The sequence below is a fragment of the Sus scrofa genome, chromosome 14 (assembly GCF_054392235.1).
Source record: "Sus scrofa isolate SSC_HxYL_T2T_F1_AM1 chromosome 14, Sscrofa_HxYL_maternal_Yorkshire_Landrace_v2.0, whole genome shotgun sequence".
Taxonomy (NCBI): Eukaryota; Metazoa; Chordata; class Mammalia; order Artiodactyla; family Suidae; genus Sus; species Sus scrofa.
This window is the reverse complement of record NC_139396.1, coordinates 74,976,374-75,001,708: the sequence shown is the minus strand read 5'-3', so window position 1 is coordinate 75,001,708 and position 25,335 is coordinate 74,976,374. Positions and strand designations below refer to the sequence as shown.

Here is a 25,335-nt window from a genome sequence, read left to right as displayed (position 1 = left end):
ATATTGTTTTGTATGACTGGAATTAACTAAGAAAGTAGAACTTAAATGTTCTCACAGGAAAAAAAAGGAAAATATGTGAGTTGATGGATGTACTAATTAACTCATTGGGGGGATTCTTTTCACCATGTGTACATATATCAAATCATCACGTTCTACCCTTCAAATATCTTACAATTCTATTTCTCAATTACACCTCAATACAAGTGGGAAAATATTTTAAAAGTGTAATAACTAAAATAAGAAATAAAATGCAGGATAACTGGAGTTGAGCCTTATGTATACCCAAAGAGAAAATATTAAGCAACTGAGTGATCACCTATTAGCTGCTCTGAGCTCCATCATATTTAATGCTCCTTAGGCCAAACAAAAATATATACAGAATAAAACTATATATATATAAAAATAAAAAGTATATCTATAATAAACTATATATATAAGTATATATATAAAATAAAACTTTATATATATAAAACTATATATATATATATATATATATATATATATATATACACACATAATTTTAAGAAAATAAATACATTGCCCAAGTTATGGCAAAAATGAGAAAAGAAGAAATATAAATTATAAAAGGACTGTATTTGGGAGTTCTCTTGTGGTGTGGCAGGTTAAGGATCCAACACTGTCACTGCAGTAGCTTAGGGTACTGCTATGGCACAGGTTCTTTGCCTAGTCCAGAAATTTCCACATGGTATGGATGCAGCCAACAAAACAACAAAAAAAAAGGATTGTATTTTCAATGTGTATATGCTGAACAAGAATACACAGGAATTTTGAGAAAGATCACCTTAAACTAAAACAATATTTTAAGTATGCTTTAATGCATACAGTTCCATGAATTTGGATAAATCTATATAGCAATGTTACTGCCAAAATAGTCAAGTTACAGACTATTTCTTAAGTTCTTTAAGTTCTCTCATGGAATTTGGCTAATCAATCTCCTCTTCCAAAAACTACTAGATCATTTTCTGTAACTTTAATTTTGACTGTTCTAAGAAGTCATATTAATGGAATTATATATAAAGGAGCATTTTGTTTCTGGCTTTTTTCCTTTAACAGTAGTCATTTGAGAATCATTCATGTTCTTGTATTTATCAGTAGTTCATTCTTTCTATTTCAAGTAGTACACCATTTCATACCTAGGAAAGTGATTATAAATGTGGAAGTACGTGTCTATTTTTCTAAGAAATTGCTAAAGAATTTTTCAAAGCAGTTGTACAATTTTGCATTACCATTAGCAATATATGACGTATTTCATTGCTCCACATTTTTGCTGGGATATGATTTTGTTAGTATTTTATTTTTGCCATTCTGTTGAGTGTGTATTGTCATAATATTGTGGTTGTAATATGTATTTTCCTGATGACTAATAATGTTAAGAATCTTTTCCCATGCTTATTGGCCTTTTATACTTCTGCTTTAATGAAACTGGTCAAATCTTTTCCCTTTTATGAAAGGATGTTATTTGTCTCTTCTAATTGAGTTGTAAGGGTGCTTTATATATTTCCAATACAGGTATGTTATAAAATACATGTTTTGCAAATTTCACAGTATGAATCTGACATTCTGCTGAGTGTGTATTGTCATAATATTGTGGTTGATTTTCCAATATTCAAACATTGATTTCTAGAAAATCTATAGCAGGTGAAATTTAGCATCCTTTGAAAATATTGCGAGGTTTGACTTCCCGATAATTTCTAAAGAATGCTTGTGTCTATAAACAGTAGATATTGGTTGATAGTTTACTTTTCTCATAATATATTTGTCTGTTTGGGTGTTGAGGTAATGCTAGTCTCCTAAAATGAGATAAGAAGTTTCCCCTTCCTCAAATTTCTGTTTGAATTGCACAGTGTTGGCATTATTTCTTTCCTAATTAGTAATGATAACTTTGTTAGTGAAGCCATTGAATCTGACCCTGGAATTATCATATACATTATGTATACACACACACACACACACACACACACACACATACACACACACACACATAATATTTATATATTATATACATTTATTTTTGTATAAATTATATATATAATGTAGGCATTGCTTCAGGTAACATTTCTTCAAGACTAATCTTTGTGATCTTTGTTAGCTTAGGTACTTTAAGAAATTTGACGATTCCACTGAAGTTGTTGAATTTATTAGCATAAAGTTTTGTGTAATATTTTTGTTATGCTATGATGTATATAGGTTCTGTAGTAAGCTTCCTCTTTCTTCCCTTTCTTTGTTCTTTATGTTGTAATTTTTGTGTTTTCTAATTTTTTCTATCAGTCTGGCTAAAGCTTTATTAATTCTATTGGTCTTTTCAAAGAACTAGTTTTTGGTTTCATTAATTCATCTGTTCTTGATTTCCTTGACTTTCTTGCAGCCACATAAAACTTTATTTACTTCCACCCAGCTCTTTCTCAGGTTATCTATTAATGTTTACATATAATCATAAGGTCTTCAAATTTGATTTTTGGAAGGTGATGATAAACCATAATCTCAGAAGAGAATTTTTCCCAGAGAACTGCATGTGCTTATGTATTTATTTCAATCAGTAGGAAAAACATTCCTAATTAAGTAATTTGCTATTATAATTTATCCAGATGTTATTATGAAAAGAGAAACTGACCCTTGCATTCTCAAAAGTTCATTAAATATTTTCTTTTCCTTGAGTATTGGTCAAGATTATTTTTAAAACAGTTAAATGTACAAAGTTGAGATTTCTTTTTGAATACTTACGTATCTGGAGATATCATTTTGCATCTCAATCATTGCCAAACATTTTTTTCATTGTCTTTGGTTTTTGATGCTGATGAACAACTGTTTTCTGTGATAACATTACTTTTAACCCTCTATATGTAAGACTGTTGTTTCTATCTGAATGCTTTTAGCTTTTATTTTCCAGTGTTCTGAAAAAAATATTATCAATATGTACTCCAAAAAAGGAAGTGGTCGTATAGTCAAATATTTTCATGAAATATTGAATTAAATATTCAATACTAAATATGTTTCATGACTGCAGTTTTTCTGATATGTACAAGGACACTTCAATACTTATGTGGCATTTTCCAAACATACTTAACAATAGAGCCCTTTTGAGTTCGTGGAATCATGAAAATTGGCTCTTTGCTCTTAACATGTGATAGCATCCCCATATAATGGTACTTACCTGTAGCCTGTTATTAGGATTCTGTAGAATACCTTCCTTCCAAACCATAGAAGTTAGTGTCCTGGACACCAGATAGGAGTAATATTTGGCACCATGGCCCACAAGGTGGCTGAATCACAGCAGTGGGCAGTATTTGTAATGTTTGGTAAGCCATAAACTTTACTCTGCACTTCCCTGAGGATATCTGGGGTTGACCTTCTCAGGGGATGCTTCCATGGCAGACAATCCAGAGTGGCATAAAAGAGCTGAAGTTGCCTATCAACTTCAGCACAAGTCTTTTTAAATCCACAAAGATGATACATATCTTTCAGCATGGCTTCCCCGTTTGATGATGTCTGGCAAATTGGTTAATCACTAGATAATAGTTCACAAAATACTCCAGTGGTATAAAAGAAACCTCAGCAAAATCAGTTGGATATCTGGTCCAATTGACATGTTGGTAATAAGTACATCCCAGCATAGAATGTACAGTATGTTCCATTTCATGGAGAAGATTTCATCATTCCAGGAGTTAATAAAATTGGTGAATTCCTTAAGAAATGGAGAAGATTCAGCTTAAGAGCTACAACTGGAAGAAGTTAATAGTCTCCATCTTCTTTAAATCAACCTCCACAGACTGTAAAACAGTGATTTTAATGTAGATTGTTTGCTGAAAAAAAAAATCACATTGAATGTAACCCAACAATTCTTCGGATTTATGAACCACAGCTAGTTTTTAAACACCTCCACACTACACCTTTCCTTTTTCTGGCAGCTCTGCAGATAACAAAATCTTCAACAGTTTGTTGAACAAAATATCTGTGCTTCAAGGGAGAAAAATAGGCAATAGAAACTGGTCTCCATGTTATATCTCTGCACAAATCATACCATCATAGTAGGGAGATCCCAAGGCATTAATTCAGAATTTGAAGATTTAGTTTTATTGTTATTTCTCATACCATCGAAGCACCTTTTATAGTTTCTTCAGAATATTTTGTCAGATAGTTTCTCAAGGAATCTCATGACAGTCTCTGAAATTTTAGCTCATGTTCTTTGGAGAGCCTTGTGGCAAAATGTGAAATATCCCACTAAGTTTGCCATAAAGTCTCTGCTGTTGAGTAACTCTTCTAAACATTTAATTGGCCTGCATTGAGATAAAGAACAAATTTTTAAGCATCTTCTCATGCAAGTCATCTGGTGCTTCTGCATGCAGATGGTCAACTATTATGTGAACTCCATCAAGTATGAAGTTACGACAAATGCGTACTGATAAGAAATGTTTATCCATCTTGGGAAAATTGTTTCCCATAAGAAAGGTACCACTCAAATCCAAGATTTTAACATTAAGATCCATTGCCCTTTTATGCTTTTCCTTCTCCATATGGATTCCACTGATTTCAAAGACAAGCATTAACAGTTTGGACATTAGGTTTCTGGATCAAAGGAATCCACACATTTTTTAATCAGCTAGTAATTTTAACCAACTTTGATATAATTCCAAATTTGTGTTCAGCTTTTCTACCATGGCTCCAGTACATCTACAAGGTGAGGACTTTTCAGAAAATCAGTCACTCTGCACAAGGAATACAAGAGCATATCCAGGAGAAGCACATAGAAAATTCATGCTTCCCCAGCAATTCCTTCAACGAGCTCTTTCACATGCAGTTTGAAATCCTTCTGGAGCACTGATGTCAGGAAATCCTAAAGGACCTGGTTCTTATCAAACAGGTCCAGGATGGACCTGGAGCTACACACTGAAGACAGTGCCCTCCAGGGACAAGATGGTGTGTGCTTCTGGCCAAGACCCTGGCTTCAAGGGGCTGGCAATCCTTTCAGGAGCTCAGCATTATGTCCTGAGCATACCCTCCCCCAGCCTCAGCACTGATGCTGCACCCTTGATTTCCTTGACTGTCTTCCCTTTATTAGTTTCTTTTCCTTGATAGTTTCTGGTTTTAATTTGCTACTATTTTTCTACCTCCTTAAATTGCAAGTTAGGATCATTCAGCTGAGACTTCTCTTTTCTAATATATTCTAACATAAATCATCACTTTTAAAAATTTCTACCTGAACACTTTTATAGCTGAATTCCACAAAGTTTTACACGCTCAGTTTTCATTTTTCATTGACTTCAAAGTATTTCCTAGTTTCTCTAGACTTTTTTTCCCCCTGACACATTGGTTATTTTGTAGTATACTCTGTAAATTTCCAAGTATGTTGGTATTTTCTAAATAGCTGTTATTGATCTTGCTGTGGTCAGAAACCACAATTGATTTTAAATATTCCAAAGTTGTGGAGGTTCTTGTTCTGCTTCAGAATAAGATCTATTTGGTTGAATTTTATCTGTACAATTAAAAATATGTATTTTCCATTTCTTTGAAAACATCAATAAATTATCAAACTTCTAGAAATACTGACAAAGAAATAAGGAGAAAAGAGACAATTTCCCAATATCAGAAATAAAGTAGGATATTACCATAGGCCTTGAAAACATCCAAAGTATAATTAGATAATACCAAGAACAACTCTACACACATATATTTGAAAACTAACGTAAAATGGACCAATTCCTGGGGGAATAAATTGGGAGTAGGGGATTAAGAGATGCACACTACTGTATACAAAATACACAACAGAATTTACTGTATAGCACAGGGAACTATAGTCAATATCTTGTAATAAACTATAATGGAAAAGAATAAAAAAGAATATAGATGTATATATACATATGTATAACTAGATGTATACATACATATGTATAACTGAATCACAGCAATATATACCTGAAATTAACTAAGTATGACAAATACTGTAAACTGTACTTCAGTAAAAAAGACCTACACCTTAAAAAACACAAACTACCCCAACTCACCAAATATGAAATATATAATTTGCATAGACCTATAACGATTCAGAAAAATAAATTCTTCCACTGACTTAGAATTGCTACATCTTCCCACTGAATTTTCTCCTAGCTCTGAAGTCTCCTTTATCTGAAATTAATATAGCCACACCAGCTTTTCTTAAAAGTGTTTCTCTCTTTACTTTTAACTTATCTGCATTTTTGCATTTAATATGAGTTTCTTATAGACAACATTTCCTTTAACCTTATTTTTTAACTCAATCTCATGATTTCTACCTTTTTAACTGGAATATTTATACCATTTAAGTTTAGTGCAGTGATGAATATGGTTTTATACAAACATCTTGCCAGTTTCTACTTCTCCAATGTATTTTTTTTTTTTAGGGCTACAATGATGGCATATGGAAGTTCCCAGGCTAGTGGTCGAATTGGAGCTACAGTTGCTGGCCTACAGCACAGCCACAGCAATGGAGGATCTGAATCATGTCTGCAAGCTTCACCACAGCTCACAGCAATGCCTGACCTCCGACCCACTGACCGAAGGCAGGGATCAAACCCATATCCTCATGGATACTAGTCGGATTTGTTTCTGCTGTACCACAATGGGAACTCCCCCATGTATTTTTTGATTTCCCTTATTTATTTCTCTTCCTGACTATTTAGACTCTATCTTCTATTTCATTTTATCTCTACCACATGCTTATGTGTTAAACCTCTTTATTTTATTTTTGCAAACTGCCTACCTTCTCCTTGAGAACCCTGAATATATTACTCCATTATTTTACTGTGCTACATCTGGGTTTGCCTTAGGTGACTATTTCTTCTTTTATCAATTAGTTGGTTTTACTGCTTCTTTGTGTGTCTCATATTTTTTTTTCATTTCTCAAAACTAAATTTATTCAGTCATACAGAACTGGATTAATCACAGGGCAGTACACAGCATTAATGTTGTTCAAAATATATTTTGGGAAGTTCATTTCAATGGAAAACCATAGAGTGTGTATATAGAAAACATGAATTATAGTCCAGACTCTGTCCCTGAGTAGCTATGAGAATGTAGATATGTCAGCTCACCTTTTTTTCTTTTAATTTTTTCCATTATAGCTGGTTTACAGTGTTCTATCAATTTTCTACTATACAGCAAGATGACTCAGTCATACATACACATATACATTCCTTTTTGTCACATTATCATACTCCATCATAAGTGACTAGATATAGTTCTCAGTGCTATAGAGCAGGATCTTATTGCTTATCCATTCCAAAGGCAATAGTTTGCATCTATTAACCCCAGATTCCCAGTGCATTCCACTCCCTCCTCTCCCCCTTGGCAACCACAAGTCTGTTCTCCATGTCCATGATTTTCTGATTTCTGGACATTAGAGACTAAGCTTGTTTTCTTGCCCTGAAATGAGCACATATTTTTACTGTCTCAGTACAATGTTACTGTGGATTGAATCAATCTCATAAATAGTTGAGCTGGATTTAGGTGTAGTTTCTGCTTTCATTGTATTCTGTGACTTTAATTTCACCAATGCTGTATTGCTTCAACATTCAAACATTTCAATGACTTTCAACCACTTGGGATAAAATTCAAAAGCTCTCCATGGCCCAAGGTCCCACATCTCTATATTTTCTACCTTTTCAATTTTTAACTTGTCCTTCTTAAGTTTTGTAATCAGGATAAGCTCTCCACTGTTTTCAGAGCCTATTTTTTGCTTTTGTCTTCTAGGACTGTTCAAATTGGCAATTAGGTATTCCTTTCTTCCTTACTTTATTATTTTTTACTCCCTTACTGAATTATAATTTCAATGAGTGCTTAATGCAGTCTTGCATATTATGTGTTCCCAGTAAATATATTTTTAAAAATAACAAATGAACTATAACAAGAAGAAAACACAAAATTAAATTAAGATTAGATGTTAATTAGAAAAGTAATGGAATTACCTACAACATGTGTGCAATGCTGAATAATTTCAGATTTATAAAGTTATTTTACATAGTGATTCTCTACTTTAAAATATTATTATACTTGATGCAGTTCCTTTAAATATGCTAAAACCATCAGAATTAAATAGATTTTTCTCTAAAAGTGGCCTGTTCTATTTAGTGAAGTGCAATCACACTGGCTTAAAATAATGGCCGATGGCCTCTGTGTACAAATTCAGTATTTAATCTAAATATATAAATAGAAGCACACCATTAATTGATCAATGTAGGGTTTACATGAATTACTTTGAAATTTGTCCCATATACCTAAACACTTTTTAAAATTTCTGTCACTGTGGTTGCAAAAACAAAAGCTAAAAAAATGAAATATAAGAATTTTGACTATTACAATCTTCTTCAAAAACTGTACATATTTTAAAAATTTTATTTCAACCCTCTAACATTTAGCTTGATAAAAACCTGCTCACATTAAAGAAAAATAAGATAATTTTAATCTAACTGTATGGTATCAGGAAATGTCATTTTCATATTAGTGTAATATACTAGAATAGTGATTTTTAAGTCTTTCTGAAACCACGTTTCCAGTATATTTACTAAATAAACACAGAATTATTAAGAGGATTCACTATGCTATAAAATGTACAGATCAACTACAGATTCATAGGATTATTAGTATACGTATTTGACTGGTTAGCATATATTTTAAAGTAGACTTTAGCTCTCCAAATTTTATCTTAAAGCTAGGGAAAGAGAGAGAGTGCACAGGCTTTTGGTTGAGGATGGGGACCTTGAATTTATTGGTGAATTTAAAGCATAAGAGAGAACATTTATACCAAGAGAAGAGATAAAACAAGTGGCCCAGATGGTCAGTTATTGAAATCAAGCAAGATCTCTAAAACAAAAGAGCTTCAGTGGGAGGCAGCCTGGCTCTCTATCTAATACTGTGACTGGCAACTTGTTTACTCAGGATCACCCTCATGTAATTGTTGCCACTGAAATGAAAGCTTAAGTCATGCACTTGCATTACATAAAAGAAAAAATAAAAACAAAATTCAATAACACTCAGGGTTCCACTACAAGATGCTATAGCTTTATCTCCAGTATTTTCATGTTGTATTATAAATGGAGGAGATATTTTTAACTTTCCATTCTCCAGAACTGTGAGAAATAGATTTACTTTGTTTATAAACCAATATTTTGTTATAGTTGACCAAAGGGACAAACATAATGATGTCTTTTACACCTATCATTATCAAGTAAAGTTGTTCAGCCATCATTCAAGCTAAGGAAAAGTAACCTTCACATTTACATGCCTTTAAAATAAGGTTAAGTTTAATTTATGGGTATTATATTGTTTAGTTAATTAAAATAATGAATAAGTTTATATTAATATGTTACAATTTTAAAATATTTTGATTACTAATTACATGTTTTTAATTAAAACACTATGGGAATTCATTTCATACATTCAGGAATTATTCATGATATGAAGCCCATAGGCATCCATAGAGTTTCAATGGGGTTTATGAAATGCATGCACACATGTGTACATATGCACACACACAGATTGAAAGTTCTTGACCTAAAGATATAAACCACTCTCCCCAATTGTCTCCTCCATTTCATTTCCTCTCCTCTATCCAAGGATATCCTTTATGAATCTTTGTTCTCTCTGTTATATTAACATTTACTGTGTCACTTTCCCATTTGTTGGCCATTATTTCTATGAAGAATGAAAGAAAGAGAGGGAAAGAAAAAGCAAACTTTTTCTTGATGAATATCTCACACTATTAGATGAGATTATGCCAGAGCTGAAAATACAGTCATTGAAATAAATGTAGTTTACTTTAATGACAGTATAATTAATAATGAATTGTTATAAACAAATACTACTGTCCCAAATAAAACAAAACAAATTCTAAATTAGAGAGGATGGAATTCTCCTAGTCAAATCAAGATGTGTATTCATCCTGGATATGTAACTTTGAAGCCAAATGGGGAGATTTGAATTAATGAGTAAAATTAAGAATTTGCTTGTGGGAGAGAATAAGCCTAAAAGAAACTGATGTAAAGAAGTTTACCTCAAGCAAATTCTTGAAGAAACTTGATATTTATAATATAAATAGGAGTTGAGAGGAGATAAGATGGCAGAGTAGAAGGACTTGAGCTCACCTCCTTTTCAAAACACCAATGTCACAACTAACTGCTAATCATCGACAAAAAAAGACTTGAACCTACCAAAAAAGATATCCTGCATCAAATGATAAAGAAGAAGCCACAATGACACAGTAGGAGGGCCACTTTTGCCATATAATCAGATCCCATATTTACCAGGTGGGTAACCCACAAACTAGAAAATAACTATATCGTAGAGGTTCTTCCACAGAAGTGAGAGTTCTTAGCACAATGTCAGGCTCTCCAACCTGGGGGTCTGGATTGGGAGAAGGAGCCCCCAGAGCATTTGGCTTTAAAGCCCAGTGGGGCTTGAGTGCAGGACCTCCACAGTACTGGGGGAAACAGAGATTACACTCTTGGACAGGGCACATATGGTTTCACATGCCCCGGGACCCAGGGCAAATCAGTTACTCCATAGAAGCCTGGGCCAGACCTACCTTTGGGACTTGGAGTTATCTTGGGGCTGTGGCGGTCAGTATGACTCACTGTGGGGGCAAGAACACTGGAGGCAGAAGCCCTGGGGAATGTTCATCAGTGGGAGTGAGCTGTCCTGGAGGTTATCATTTTGATAGTGAGACACAGCTCCACCCAACTGCTTGTAGGCTCTGGTTCTGGGATACCTCAGGCCAAACAACCAACAGGGTGAGAACACATCCCCACCCATCAACAGACAGGCTGTCTAAAATCATCCTGAGCCCATAACCACCTCTGAAAAGCATCACTTAGCATAGCCCTCACCACCAGAGGAAAAAGACCCAGCTGCATCCACCAGTCAGAAGACACCCATCCCTTCCAACAGGAACAAATCCTTGAACCAACCTAACCCACCAGGGGGAAACTACCAGAAGCAAAAGGGATTATGATCCTGCAGCCTTCAGGAAGGAGACCACAAACATAAAAAGACGAAAAAGAAGTGACAGAGATATATGTTCCAGATGAAGGAATAAGATAAAACCCTAGAAGAACAACTAAGTAAAGTGTAGACAGGCACAATCTACTAGGGCTTATCAATGAATCTGGTTAAATTGCAGGATTCACATTGGAGTTCCCATGATGGCCCACTGGGTTAAGAACCCAACTATATCCATGAGGATATGGGTTTAATCTATAGCCAGGCTCAGTGGGCTAAAGGATCCAGTGTTGCCATGAGCTGTGGTATAGGTCACTGGCATTGCTGTGGCTGTGGTGTAGGCTGTGAGCTGCAGCTCCAATTAGACTGCTAGCCTGGGAACTTCCATATGCCACAGATATGTCTGTTAAAAAATAAAATACACAGAAATCTCTTGCATTTCTATATGCCAACAATGAAAGATCAGAAAGAGAAAGCAAGGAAACAATCCCATTTACCATCGTATCAGAAAGAATAAAATACCTAGGAATAAACCTACCTAAGGAGGCGAAAAACTTCTACTCTGAAAAACTATAAGATGCCAATGAACATAACATAGATGATACAAACAGATGGAAAGATATACCATAGTCTCCGATTGGAAGAATCAGTATTATCAAAATGACAATAAAATCCAAGGCAATCTGCAGATTCAGGGCAATTCCTATCAAATTACCAGTGGCATTTTTCACAGAAATATAAAAAATAAATTTCAAATTTGTCTGGAAACACAAAAGGCAAATAATCCTGAGAAAGAAAAATGGAGCTGGAGGAATCAAGCTCCCTGACTTCAGACTACACTACAAAGCTATAATAATTTAAAGAGTATGGTGCTAGCAGAAAAACAGAAGTATAGATCAATGGAACAGGATAGAAAGCTAGGGAATAAACCTACTCACCTATTGTCAATTGATCTATGATAAAGGAGACAGAATATACAATGGAGAAAAGATAGCATTCTTCTATGAGTGGTGCTGAGAAACCTGGACAGCTACATGTAAAAGAATCAAACTAATAAAATAAGAAGATGTGGTGTATACATGCAATGGAATACAACTCAGTCATAAAAAAGAACAAAATATTTTCATTTGCAGCAACATGAATGGAACTAGAGACTTATACTAAGGGAAGTAAATCCAAAATAGAAAGACAAATACCATATGATATCACCTATACTTGGAATCTAATATATAGCACAAATGAACCTAACTACATAAAAGAAACAAACTTATGGACTTGGAGAACATACTTATGGTTGTCAAGGGGGAGGGGGAGGGAGAGGTATGGACTGGGAGTTTGGGGTTGGTAGATGCAAACTATTGCATTTGGGGTGGGTAAGCAATGAGATCCTGCTGTATAGCACAGGGAACTATATCTAGTCACTTGTGATGGAACATGCTGGAGGATAATGTGAGAAAAACAACATATATAAATATGTATGACTGGGTCACTTTTCTGTACAGCAGAAATTGACAGAACATTGTAAATCAACTATAATAGAAAAAAAATAAAAATCTAAAAAAGAATCACATTACAACATTCTCTAACACCATTAAAAAAATCATAATTGATTAAAACCTAAATGTAGGGCCATATACTATAAAACACTTAGAGGAAAACAGGCAAAATACTCTTTGACATAAATGGTAACAACATACCTTTGGATCTACCTTCTAAAGTAATGAAAACAAAAACAAAAATAAACAAATTGGACCTAGTTAAAAGATTTTGCACAGCAAAGGAAGCCATAACAAACAAAAAAGACAACACACAGAATGGGAGAAAATATTTGCAAATGAAGCAACTTCAAGAGATTAATCTCCAAAATATACAAAGAATTCATGCAGGACAATATTATAAAAAAATAAACAACCCAACCAAAAAGTGGGAAGAATATCTAAGTAAACATTTTTCCACAGAAGACATACAGATAGCCAAGAAGCACACGAAAAGATGCTCAACATTACTGGTTGTTAGAGAAATTCAAATAAAAACTACAATGGGATATCACCTCACTAGTCAGAATGGCCATCATCAAAAGGCCTCTAAGTAATAAATTCTGGAGAGGTTGCGGAGAAAAGGGAACCCTCCTGCATTGTTGGTGGGAATGTAAATTGGTGAAAACACTGTGGAGAACAGTATGTAGTTTCCCCAAAAAACTAAAAAGAGAACTACTACATGATTGAGCAATCCCACTCCTGGGCATATATCTGGAGAGAACCAGAATTTGAAAAGTTATGTGCACTCCAGTGTTCATGATGGCACTATTTACAACAGCCAAGACACAGAAGCAACCTAAATTTCCACAGAGAGAGGAATGGATAAAGAGGATGTGGTACATATATACAATGTAATATTACTCAACCATAAAAAAGAACGAAATAATGTCATTTATAGCAACATGAATGGATCTAGAGAGTATCATACTAAGTGAAGTAAGTCAGAAAGAGACAAATACTTATGTGTGGAATCTAAAAAGTACTTATTTACAAAACAGTGTAGATGCATAGAGATAGAAAACAATCTTATGGTTACCAAAGATAAATCTGGAGAGGGAAGGGATAAATTAGGAACTTGAGATTAACATATACACACTACTTTATATAAAATAGATAATCAACAAGAATCTACTATATTGCACGGGGAACTATACTCAATATTCTATACTCAATATGTAGTAACCTATTTGGGAAAAGAATATGAAAAAGAATGGTTATAAGTTTATGGGTAACTGAATAACTTTGCTATACATCTGAAACTCACACAATATTGTAAATCAACTATACTCCAGTATAAAATAAAAATTAAATTAGAAATAAAAAATTAAAAAGTAGTATTAATTGTGTCATATAAATCCTCCATAATGCACAACACAAAACTAGCCATTGTGAACCTTCTAGTCCATGGCATTCAGCTTTGTTTTTTCTTGTTTTTATTTATTTATTTCCCCAATGCATTATTTTTTTTCTACTGTACAGTTTGTTTGTTTTATTCTTAACAAATCTCATACATAGAATAAACTATTGGAAAATTAAAATAAAAATTGGTAAAAATATAACTAAGTGACACGATAAATGGAGGTGGAGAGAGGTTTGTTTTAAATAAAATAAAGAAAGAAAGTGTATACACTATAATTAGTGTAAAATTTATTTTCCCTCTATCCTCAAGGGTCTACCATTTATTTGTGTAATAAACAAAGGAGAATGAAAAGAGGCTGTACATGTACACGATATTACAGCCAAATATAACTCAATTATCACATCACCAAAATGTTCTATTTAGTAATAAAGGCAACCAAAAGTCACTGATATTCTTCCATATTTCTTTCAGGCTACCTGTGGTGGCTATTCATAGATGCAGTTATTCCCCTCAGTGTAGATTTCTATTCTCAGTTTTGAATATTCTATTTTCATGCCTCAATTATGCTACTTGTGCTGCCTTAGTCACCCTGGCTGCAGAATGGTTTAAAATTTAGTTCTCACAGTTTTGGAGGCTAGAAAAGTCAGACCAAGGTGCTGTCAAAGTCAATGTGAGGTGAGGGTCTTTTTCCAGGTTCATAGTTACATGCTCACATGGCAAAATCTGTGAGAGATCTCTCTGGGGTTTCTTTTCTAAGGGCAGTAATCCTATATATGAGGACTCTATTCACATGACCTAATCAACTCCCAAAGCCCTCACCTCAAAATACCATCACACTGGTAGATAGGTTTCAACATATGGATTTGGGGGGACACCAACATTCAGTCTAATATAATGTTCAGGTTAAATGTCTTATATCACTTCAGAGTATTCCTCATATCATCATTCCCAATACAGGAATACACATTAGATTAAGAAAAGAATTGGGGGAGGGGGAACCATAGAATCACTTACTGATAACTACCATGCACTCTATCAACTGGTATCAAAGACCTTCCATAATAAAAGAAAGCCTGCTACATAAGCAGGGAAATATCAAATTAGGAAGCTAAACAATATGGTCTAAGATTAACGACTGCTTTCTCTTTTGCCAGAACATTAAAATGCACCTACAAGCTTATATTTGCAAAAAAATGGACTTTTGAAATAAAGGATTGGGAGTTTGGGATTAACAGGTACAAACTAGTATATACAGGGTGGATAAACAACAAGGTTCTACTTATAGCACAGAGAACTATATACCATATCCTGTGAAATATAATGCTAGAAAAGAATGTTTATATATATATTTTTTCATTTATCTGAATCACTTTGTTGTGCAGAAGAGATTAATATATTTCAAATCAACTATACTTCAATAAAATTTAAAAAATAATGTAAAATCACTGTTTCTAACCCCTGTGATTCTGAAATATGGCAATTTAGAATATAAGTTCTTAGGAATAGGAAACTTACACTAGGGAACATAATGTTTTTAAAGTACTGAAATCTGATGGTGCCACCTCGTTTTGGAAAACGAGTCATATTGTTGGAATGATTGACTTCAACTGTCAAGTGGAAACTATTGATACTATACCTGCAATGATACACAGAAATAATAAAGATGTGCTGAAGATACAGTTGGGTTGTTTGCAAAGCTTTTAGTAATTTGTTTCTTCTAATAATTACCAGCCTTCTGCAAGATTCCATTTCCAAGCATACAGTGGGATCAACATATGTGTTCTATATAATCACCTCATGACCACATTTGAATGGACCAAAAATAGGAACAAGACCAACACTGAGCCCATTCAAGCTCTTCCCAAGGTTGAGACTGCTTAGTAAATTCAGGATTTGATACATACTACCTGCCATTAAGATAGATGCAATGTTTAAAGAGATGCTTGGGTTCAAAAGTAAGCCAACTAGCTTCTTGGGCCAGCAACAAAATTGAAATTTTAAAGAAGAAGGAACAAGAGTATTTTTCTCATCAACTATAAAGATCTAATACCAAGAACAGTAATTAAGACACTATGGTACTGATGCGGGGACAAAGAGATTCATGAAACAGAGCAAGAAGGCCCATTCAGAACTATCCATATATGGAAGCTTGATATATCACACAGGTAGCTCTATAGGACAACAGTAATACAATAAACTCTTCAGTAATTTGTTTTGGGCGAAACAAATTTTTGTTCATTTTTTCAAAAAAGTAATTCCTACCAAAAACAAATATAAATTCAAATTAATGTAAATATATAAATAAATCTCAGTTTTTACATCATTTAAGTAAAAATGTCAGAGAGCATGTCATTAGCTTTGGGTAGGACGCGATTCACATAGGCACAAAACGTATAATCCATAAAAGTGAAGTTTAATAAATTTAACTACATTAAATGTAAAACTTGTGTTTATAAAACAAGTTAAGGAGAGTTAAAATACAAGCCATAGAAAAAGAAATAATTTTTAAAACATGAATAAACACTCAAGGGAGTATGTTAAGAATTGAAATAAATAAATAGATGAATTCTTATTGAAAATGATGAAAAGAAAGATAATTCAGTGGAGAAAAGGGCCAACTCGTAGAAAAAGACACTGAATGGCTAATATGTGAAAAGACACTCAAATTTTCTAATATTCAGGGAAATGCAAATTAAAATAAAATCCCATTCCACATTAATAAGATAAAATCTTTTAAAATCTGAAAACATCAAAAATTACTGAGGCTATAAGAAAATCATAAGGAACTTCTAATGTGCCTTTTTTGAGCAATGTTGAAATGCGACTGCTACAATCTGGGGGAGGGCCAGAAAGTCATAAATATCTTGAGAATAATTACAGAATAGAATGAACCACTGATACAGAAGCTAACTCGGTTTCTAGGGCATTTGGACTAGTAAATAATACAAATGAATATATTTCATTTTAAAATACTGATTTGCATTTCTAATTAAAACTCGGAGATTAAAAAACAAAAACAAACTTCCTCACAATTGTCCAAAAGGAAGATTTGCCACAAGTCTTTGATTTACATAGAAAGAGAATCTGGCATGCAAGGAAACCAACTTGCTACAGACTCTAAAGCCAAAAAAGAAATGTGAAATTCCCAAAAGTACAGGCAGTGATAGTCCCTGAAAGGATGATATTTTTAAGAACTGGCTATTGTGAGGAATGTTTATTCAGTTCTGTTATGAGAGAGCTCATTTTACAGATTTTTGAAAATGCATCTTACCAAGGTGATCCTGAAAGTACTACTTCAATTACTCGAGACCTTGATGACATGGGGAATTTTGAATTTTCTCTTCTATCTAAACTTTCTATTTTGTTGTCCAATCGTCCTGCTTCTGCTCTTAGTAGTAGATGTTCTGAAAGGGTTGTGCCTTAGCTTTCCACTCTCACTTTTCCATACATGACCATAAATATCAATAATTCTACCAAATCCCACCCGTCACTTTCAAAGCCATGTTACCAACTGTTGGACATCTCCAGTTGTAGTCCTACCTTTGGATTGTCTAGTTGAACTTCTAAGACAACAGAAGTGTTTTCTGTGTTCACTGGAAGATTGTCACTAGCCTTAAATGGCTATAGTGACTTTAAGATGTGGTTGTAGCAATGAGCTGAATTTATTTATTTTATTTTAGATATAATTTAAATAACCACATGTGGCTATTGGCTACTGAGTTGGAAAGCTTATTGCACCTGAAAGCACAAAACTTACCCCATGATGTTTCAATTGCCAAGAATAAATTTCTCTAGCTCCCCTCTACCCGCAATAGTACTTTTCTGTAGCTTCGTCAATTATCCCAGAAAAATGCTTACTCGAAACTTTTTGTCTTCAAATGGTATAAACTAAGAATTGACAGAGACACTTTACAAAAATCAATTCTAATTTTTTGTCTCTTAACAAAAGTATATATTTATTTGTCTTTTCTAGGGCCACACCCATGGCATATGGAGGTTCCCAGGCTAGAAGTCTAATTGGAGCTGCAGCTGCCGGCCTATATCAGAGCCATAGCACATATGCCAGCTCTGAGCCACATCTGCGACATACACCACAGCTCATGGCAATGCTAGATCCTGAACCCACTAAGAGAGGCCAGGGATCGAACTTGCAACCTCATGGTTCCTAGTCAGATTCGTTGACCACTGCACCACGACAGGAACTCCCAAAAGTATATATTTAATATTTTATATTTACTATTTTGCCTTTCTTCAAGATCTGGGGCTGTGTTTTCATTAAATCATCCCTCTTTTAAAAAGCATCTTAGCCTAAAGCAAACAAACTCTTAGAGTCCAACTTTCAAATCAAAATTCTAACCAACATTTCCAAAGGTAAAATGAAGCCTATACTACACCAAAAGTGAGCACATAATTTCTTGATGTGTGCTTAATTTTCTCTGCAGGTAGATGATAGAGTAGAAAATTACAAAATCAATTAGCTATTGTTTATGAATGGATAATTATAGACTGGCTGCTTTGAACTTGTTCAGGCAAGAGAAAATGAGAAGAAAAACATGTTGCTCCATTTTAAAACAAAATGTCAGGATGAAAAGCTGGCTGAGAGGAAAATTGAGCCACAATTGAGTGGTTACTATTCATGAATATACATGAAGTACTATTGTTACTGTTAATTTGCATAAAGAATAACTTGTCTTTAATTTTTCACTTTAAACAGAAATTTCTTACAATTTAACAACACACAGAACATTAACAATGTTAATATTCTTTACTAGTTACAAATATTGTTAATCTTCTCACATAACAGTGAGAACTTAGAATGTTTCCAAGATCACCTCTATACCATCAGTTAAATCAAAGTCAGAAATAAGAATTTTGCCACATCAATATAATCAGATATTGAGAGAATAAAAATTTTTAACAGTGGTTCTTTGGGCCAACTGATGTGTTCAGGACATATTCATTTCCTTGCCTTTTTCTCAGATTTTTTTCTGACCTGCTTTGGTGAGCCACTTCTGGCACAAATTCCTTTGTGTAAATTTCAAATTCATTTATGTAAAAGGCACACCATGAAAAAATATAGTTCAATAGCAATATATAGTTTTCAATAGGCTGTAAACTCAGATCTAAACTCCAAGCATCCTAAACATGCTTCCCCCCACCCAAAGAAATTAAATAAGTCTCCAAGTAAAAAGGCTAACTGGTCAACACACTTACATTTTCTCTTTTCTTTCTTACAACTGGAGCTACTTCGAAATAAAAATGGACCGTCTAAAAAGTTAGTAAGTTCTTTCCAATAGAAAATCTGAAGTTAAGTCAGAACAAGAACAACACCGGATACTGAAATGGGAACTAAATAGATGTCAGGGAAATAAATTAGTTATAACTCCCTACCTTTTTCATAATCTCTATGAGTTTTTCCTAATTCCATATTCTGACAAGCAAGAGTATTTATAAATGAAAAATAGAAGCTTAATGGCATACTTTTATAACCTAGCAAAATTCTAAAATAAGCTAAAAAAATAAAAACAAGGAAAAACAACTGTGAATATTGAAAACTAAGGCATGGAGCAAAATACAGTCAAAATATAATAACTTGTAAAGAATTCTACGGGATGCAGTGCAGATGGAACCAAATACAGAAAGTTCCTCTCCAACAGAGGAGCAAGCCTTTTGGAAAAAAATTATGTTATATAAATGGGATCTCAATGTGTTTTATTATTAGAGCTACGTTAACTTCAAATAAATTGCAAAAACTAACTTGCAAATCCTTATACTGCCTGGAAATTATTATACTACCTATATTGCATGTAATTTGAAAGTTAATTACATTATTTTTCTAAAATTATCTGTACCTCTGAATTTGGGCCTTAATTCATTAATACCTGTTTGTATATATTTAATTAGAGAATCCAGATATTTTATTTTCAATTATATTTTTATAAGACTTTATTTTGGGGGGAGCAGTTTAGGTTTACAGCAAAACTGGGAGGAAGATACTGAGATTTCCAATACGTCCCCTCCTCCCACACAGACGTAGCTTCTCCCACTGGACTAGAGCAGTACATTTCTAATGACTGATGAAACTACATTGTCAAATCATAATCACACAAAACACATAGTTTAAGATTCATTCTTGGTGTTATACATTCTATAGTTTGTGTTTTGTTTTTTTTTCCCCAGCTTTTATTCTCTCTTTTTGGTTTTCAAGGATTCTATTGATATGTTCTCAAGTTTAGATATTCTCTCCCCAGCTGTATCCAGTCTACTAATAAGCCCATTAATATCATTCTTCATTTCCATTACAGTTGTTTTAATCTCTAGCATTTCTTTTTGGTTATTTATTAGCACTTTTTTTTTTTTTTGCCTCACCCACTACATGTGGAAATTCCCCAGGTCAAAACTGCGCCACAAGAGTGACTTAAGCCACAGCAGTTACAATGCTGAGTCCTTCCCACTTGACCACTAGGGAACTCCTTGGTTCTTCTTTATGAGTTCAATCTCTCTGTTAACATTACCTATTTGATTCTGCTGAACTTTATCCCATACAACATTTAGTATATCAGTCACAGTGGTTTTAAATTTTCTGTCTGCTAAGTACAATGCCCCTTCTATGTCTGGTTTTTATGCTTGTTCTATCACTTCAAAGTGTGTGTTTTTACCTTTCAGTGTGTGCTGTAATTTTTTTCTTATAGTCAGACACGGTGAGGTAAAAAGAACAGCATTAAATAAAACTTTAGTAATGTGGTGGTGAGGTGGAGGGAAAGGAAATGTTCTAGTGTCCTGCAATTAGGTCTGTCTTTTAGTGAGACTTTGCCTCTGGATGATAAACTTCACAAGTATTTCTCAAGATTTTCTCAGCCATTTGTTGGGACAGGATGCCTACCACGGGCTAGAGTTGGGTATTTTCTTTCTTTTATGTCAACTAGGCTCTGATAATGCCTTTTGCAAGTTAGACTCTAGTTAACTAGTTTATTAGGACTTGATAAGAAGATAAAAGTGCCTGGTTTATTCCAAGGCACTTTCTTTGTCTCCCTTGCCTTACTTGAATTATGAGGTGATTTTCCCCTAATATTCACCAGGAGAACCTGGTGGGGCTGTGGAGATAAGTCTCATAATATGGTGTGGGCTGTTCTATGACTAGGTACCCCTGGAGTTTTTAACGCTTAGACTTTTCTGCCTTAAGCCTCCAGAAATTCATCAGCTGCAGTCTCAATTTTCCTCTCTCAGCATTAGTTCCTGTGGTGGTTTCCACTCATAAGTCTGTTGCAATAAGCTATGAATTCCTATATGTACCCGTTTTTTTTGTTTGTTTGTTTGTTTGTTTTTTCCATTCTGGGCTGCAGTGCCCTATGTGTTCACCTCTCTCATGGATCCAAGAATTATTTACTTTTCAGTCTGTTCCAATTTTTACTTTTTATTAGGACAGAGTGGCATCTTCTAAGTTCCTTACAGGTGGACATGGAAAGGAGAATTTGATTTATTTTTAGTAAATTTCTTTGGCCTGGAAAAATCATTATTTCATCACAATTAAAAATTGTTGTGTTACAGAATTGCCTTACATAGCAGAATCTATCCTATTATGATTCTTAATTAAGAGTGTATTTGTGCACATATATTTCATTATTTTTGAAACTGAATTTCTGCTATATTAATATTATTCCTCTGCTGAATGATATAGACATTTCTACATTTGTAATTATTTTCTAATTTCTCAACAATTAGACTCACTTGGAATATGCTGGAGTTTATATTTAGCTTCACCCAGAACAAAACTCTGTATAATGTGGGCTGTTGCCCACATCTAAATATGCAGTTACCTTTGGGGCTGTCAATCAGTATACTTCCATTTCCCCTCTCTCAGCTATTTTTGGCACTCATATTGCCTCTACAAGTGTTATATTCCTCACAATTCATTGTTATTGTATTATTCAAGTTCATTTCACTTGCAAATGATGTAAAACCAAATTAAACCAAGTTGAGCAAAAACTACAAGGGAGGAGAAATATATTGTCTTCTGTACTGAAATGATAAGAGCACACAAAGGGTGGAAATAGCTGGATCCAGAAACTCAAATGCTGTCAGGAAACTTTCTCTTCAACACTCAGATCTAGTCTCTAAATTTCCCCATAAACATGTATGACTACAGGGAATGTGGATACATATCATTGCAGTCTCAAGGTGAAGGAGAGCTTTTCCTGCTCTATATGTGATCATAAAATTATGTAAATAATATTAAGTGCCTAAGTTAAAGATACATATCCTCTTATGTACCAATAATTTTAGCCATATCAATATAAATATGCTATTCATAGTCGTCAAATCTATAGATACCAGAAAGGAAAATTAAAACTACCTTTAGTCACAGTAGACAATCTGAAAGAATCTACCAAAAAAAGACTAAAATTAATATTTGAGTTTTGAAAGTTTGCATGACGTTAGGCCAATATACAAAAATCAATTGGATTTCTATATATCAGAAAGGGAAAATCTAAAATTTAAATGTAAAACATTTTAATGTCATCAAAAAGCATAAAGTAGTCACAAATACATTTATCAAAAGATGCACAAAATTTATACACTGAAAACTCTAAACATTGCAGAGAGAGATTAAAGAATAAAAAACAATTGGAGAGATATACCCCATTCATGAATCTGGAAACTCAATATTGTTAAGATGTTTATTTTTGCCCAAACTGAAATAAAAACATAATGCAATGATTGTCAAAATCTCAGATTTCTTTTGGTATAAATAAACAGGCTCATCTGAAAATTAGTATGTAAATTCAAAATACCCAAAATAGCCAAAAACAAATTTGAAAAGAAAAAAAATATATAGAACAACATACTTAAATTCAAAACTATTTTACAGTTACTATAATCAAGCAATTGTTGAATTTGCATGCAAATGAATACATTGATACATAGTACCAAATACAGAGTCCAAAAAAATAACCACCTGAATTATTTGATTTTTGACAGAAGTCCCAGAGAAGTAAATGGTAAAAAAAAAAAATAATGTTTTCAACACATTATGTTGTTATTATTGGATATTCATATGCCACAAAAATAACAATTACTGACTCTTAACTTTAACCATATTCAAACATTATTGCCAAAAGTCCTGAATATAGTTGTCAATTCCATAAACTTTCTTTTTTTTTTTGCCTTTTCTAGGGCCGCTCCCATGGCATATGGAGGTTCTCAGGCTAGGGGTCTAATCGGAGCTGTAGCCACTGGCCTATGCCACAGACAGAGCAACGCTGGATCTGAGCCACATCTGCGACCTACACCACAGATCATGGCAATGCTGGATCCTTAACTCACTGAGCAAGGCCAGGGATCAAACTCACAACCTCATAGTTCCTAGTTGGATTCGTTAACTACTGAGCCACGATGGGAACTCCTCCATAAACTTTCTAGAAGAAAATACGGGAGAAAATCTTAAGGACTTTAGGGCTTGGACAAGATTTATTACATAGGCTGCAAAAATCACATCTTGTAAAAGAAATATAATTGGTAAACTATACTTCCTCAAACTGAAAGAAAAATGTACTCTTTAAAATACGATTTCAAATGAGAGGGGTTCCCGTTGTGGCTCATTGGGTTAAGAACCCAATACAGTGTCCAAGAGGATGTGGGTTCAATCCCTGGCTTCTCTCAGTGGGTTAATGATCTGGCATTGCTGGAAACTGTGGCATAGGTTTCAGATGTGGTTCAGATAAGGCATTGCTGTAGCTGTGGCATAAGCCAGCAGTTGCAGCTCTGATTCAACCCCTAGCCTGCAATATTCCATACACTGAAGGTGTGGCCCTAAAAATAAATTAAAAAATTACAAACATGAAAAGTCAATACAGAAATAGGGAGAACACATTTTTTCCCCCACTGTACAGCATGGGGATCAAGTTATTCTTATATGTATACATTTTTCCCCCACCCTTTGTTCTGTTGCAAATGAGTATCTAGACAGTTCTCAATGCTACTCAGCAGGATCTCCTTGTAAATCTATTCTAAGTTGTATCTGATAACCCCAAGCTCCCGATCCCTCCCACTTCCTCCCTCTCCCATTGGGCAGCCACAAGTCTATTCTCCAAGTCCATGGTTTTCTTTTCTGTGGAGATGTTCATTTGTGCTGGATATTAGATTCCAGTTATAAGTGATATCATATGGTATTTGTCTTTCTGACTCATTTCACTCAGTATGAGAGTATCTAGTTCCATCATGTTGCTGCAAATGGCATTGTCATTCTTTTTTATGGCTGAGTAGTATTCCAGTGTGTGTGTGTGTGTGTGTGTGTGTGTGTGTGTGTGTGTGTGTGTATCACATATTCCTAATCCAATCATCTGTTGATGGACATTTGGGTTGTTTCCATGTCCTGACTATTGTGAATAGTGCTGGAATGAACATGCAGGTGCATGTGTCTCTTTTAAGTAGAGTTTTGTCCGGATATATGCCCAAGAGTGGGATTGTGGGGTATATGGAAGTTCTATGTATAGATTTCTAAAGTAGGGAGAACACATTTAAGACCATAAATCAGACAAAAGACTTATACAACTCAGTAACAGAAGACAAACCAATTTTTAAATTGATGAGAGTTGAGTGATACTTTGAAAATCTAAGTGTGAAGGTGACAAGTACATGAACATATCCCAATGTTATTAGTTATACAAATATTAAAATTAAAATGACAGTGGGACACCACTACATGTCCTTTAGAATACCAAAATTTAAAAGAACATTGTTTTCAGAAATTTTTGAAGAAAATGAATGCAATCCACTGCATCAACAAACTAAAGAAGCAAAATCATAACACAGCCTTATGGAAGGTACCACAGCTGAAAATGTGCCAAGATCTGTGAAAATAGCAATCTTCAAATTTGTGATTATAAGAGAAAAGCAATGAAACTAAAAATTCCATGCAAATCCATGTACAAAGAAGAGTAGGAGACCAATGAGGCTACAGTACAGTGATAAAGGGGAGAATGCTAGAAAATAAAATTAGGAAGATGGATAGGGAGCCGTATCATCTAGGACCTTAACTGCTGTGGCAAGGATTTTGAATTTTATTCTTAGTGAAGTGAGTAGCCATTGGAAACCACTGAGTAGAAGAGTGACATTGCTTGGGAGAGAGGTAAGGGTTAATTTGTCTAAGAATGATATCCTGCAGGTTGGCCTCCCAGAAAAGGAACTGGCCTCTTAGAAACTTCAATGGAAACCAGCTGCAGCCTACTGATTAAAAAATTAATCTTGGTCAACTATAAGACTTACATCAAAGGACCCTCCTCTCTTCAACCATACTGGCTTATGTCATCAGATGGTTGCAACTATAAGAGTGAATCACAAGTCTCTTGTCACTGCAGTGGAAGTTATGCTCCTGCCAACTGTGGTCTGGCACAATAGGGCTACAGCCAAGGATTTGACATGCCATCTTACCACTGGACCTTAGTGCCTGAT

At 34.2% G+C, this 25,335-nt stretch overlaps 1 pseudogene; it reads right to left on the bottom strand.

Annotated features, from left to right (window-relative positions):
• Window positions 1-4,676, bottom strand: part of LOC100523926 (mitochondrial intermediate peptidase-like) — a 117,432-nt pseudogene extending 112,756 nt beyond the window's left edge.
• Window positions 4,677-25,335: the final 20,659 nt, after the last annotated feature.